Genomic DNA, 2,706 nt, shown 5'->3' on the forward strand with positions numbered 1-2,706 from the left:
TTATAAGTTTTATTCAAAGGCATTAAGCGTTTGAAGACCCTGTCACTGAGGTTAGTCAGTGAAACAGAGCCCCGATCAACATTTACACACAGTATTTATACCAAACATGACAGTGTTATCTCAACTTAAAAGAGTCTGTGTTTTATGACCTAGACCCTCCTCGAGGTCAGAGGTGACAAAGTTATCTATGAGCAGACCATCTGCTCTTCCTGAGACATCACCCTAAATGATGGGTTTTAACCATTGAACTTCTGATACTGGCTTTACACCTTCCTCCTCTAACACAAATGTTCTGAGGAGTGAGGTAACCTAAAGGTTATACACTTTGGAGCACTTAATAAAATAATTTCCATTACACACACCAAGACACATTAATCTCTGTGACAGAGAACCTGTCTTCTTCCTGAATGTTATGATAGGTGGACCTTCTCATATACTTGCTTACCACTGTTTGAAGAGATGAAAGTGGCACCTTCAGGCATCTGGAAATTATACCCAAGGATGAACCAGATGTGTGGAGGTCCACGATTCTCTTCCTGATGTCTTGGCAGATTTCTTCTGATTTTCCTATGATTTCACACAAGTAAGCAGTGTGTTGAGATGTTGCCTTAAACTACATCCACAGGTTGACCTTCCTTTAACTTCACTGTTTTGAATTAACCAGAAGCTTACAAAGCCACTAACATCTGAACTAGTCTGTATGTAAATTTCTAAATTATAAATAAAATCTGTAATTATTCTGGCATTTAGCAAATGACCTAGAACAGAAAACATGAAGTCTGATTTAATGTCAGACAAGAAAAATAAACAGTTGTTTGCTTTTTTTTTATAGTGTATGTAAATATCTTGCTTCAGATGTAGTTAATAGGAGGTGTTGCCACGGGGCAGAGTGGAAGATATGAGACAACAATGGTTGGATTTTGAGAGCAGAGTTGCATAATGTTGTTGGTGGGTCTTCACTGGGCACAGTTATGAAATTAGCCCCCAGTCATACATGGTACCAGGGAGCCAACGTGACATTCAAACAGTTGATTGACAATGAGAATAAAACCCTAATGCTCATCCTTGTGTCCCTTTTTGCAACCAGGGGGAGAGGAAGGATAGAAACAGTTTTTTTTTTTCCAGAAAATGAACATTTTCCTACATCTTTAACAATAGGTTGCTGTTTAATGTCTTCTCTCCTATTGTGGGGTTTAAATATTTGAAGTGGGAGCCAACAGAGTCTGCTCAGTCCAAATAATTTAAATAACATCTGAGCCTACAATTCAAACCAGTTTGGATTAAGATCAGTGAATTCAGCAACCAGCCCAGCAGCCTTTTGTTGTGGCTAAGCATTCATCACGTCTTGCCTATCAAAAAGCACTTCACAGACAGTAATGGGATGAGCTCATACAAAGAGCTGTGGATGACTTTTAGAGTGGAAAATCCTCGGCCACCGCATGTTAGGCTGCATTTTCAGAGCTTTTTCAGAGTTTTTGAAGGATAGAACAAGCTCGGCATATAGTCTGCAGCTCCAGCTCATCCATCCTCTCCAGCAGTCAGTCCCTGTATTGATTATCTGACAAAAGGAAAGCTCTACATCCTCCTGTTTCCTTCCTGCTACCTCACCTCATTCCAACAACCAGCAGTCTGGCACAACATACATCATGGCCCTATAAACTGATAGGAAAGCCTCTTTATATAATTACTGTGGTCTTTCACTGTTATCTTTCTTACCAAGATAGTTAATCTGCATCTCTTTGCAAACACAACCTGAAAATACCGAGGGCATGAAATGAAAGAGAGATTTTACATCCTTCAGTCAGCCAGAGAATAATAATGTTCAGCTAAGATTAGCTGAGCTGCCTTTATCTTTTCTATCTGTGTTTCTCTCTTATTATATGAGTGTCTGTGAACATTATTGGATCTGTTTGTACACGTACAGCGGGCTACAAAACAGTGGAAGTACACTGCCATCTAGGGGAAAGAATGAAACAAGATTTTAACATTTTAAGAAATCAGACACCTGGATGGACTGGTGACCTGTCCAGGGTGTACCTCACCTCTCGCCTGTAGACTGCTGGAGATAGGCACCAGCTCCTCTGCAACCCTGTACCCGGTAATCTGAGTATTTATACATAACAGCTGCACTGCAACTACCTCTAAATGACAAGAAACGATTTAAAATCTGAAGTCATTTTTTTTTATTTAACCAAAATACTGTTACTAGATTATTTAGGTCAAGTGAATAAGAACACCCCTTTAAATGCTTAGTTCTTTTAAAAAATGGTACAAAAGCCAATGTTTAATCATTTTTATTTTATATTGAAAATGTAATTAATTACAGGGAAACAGCTAAATTAACCTTGTTTTACTTATTAACAGAAATATGTTTGCTATCTGAGGAAACAATTGGGACACCCTGCCTCCTAATGACTAATCCTACTACTTTTGGTTCTAGGTACTTAAGTGAGATGTTCCTTGAAGAAATCTACCATCTCTGACATTAATCTGAGGAAAGTTTGACCTACGTTTTACTTTCAAATGTGAGATGTTTCAGGAGTTTCCTGTCTGTACAGAACATTTTAAGCCACCCTAGAGTTCTCTAATGACAATAACATACCTTTATTCTTTGGTGGATTAACTGGTAATGCTTTGGGTCATTGTCATGTTAGAGTCCAGTTCTGCTTTGGCTTTAATTTTTTTTGGTAGATGGTCTCACAATAC

The sequence above is a fragment of the Girardinichthys multiradiatus genome, chromosome 19 (assembly GCF_021462225.1).
Source record: "Girardinichthys multiradiatus isolate DD_20200921_A chromosome 19, DD_fGirMul_XY1, whole genome shotgun sequence".
NCBI lineage: Eukaryota > Metazoa > Chordata > Actinopteri > Cyprinodontiformes > Goodeidae > Girardinichthys > Girardinichthys multiradiatus.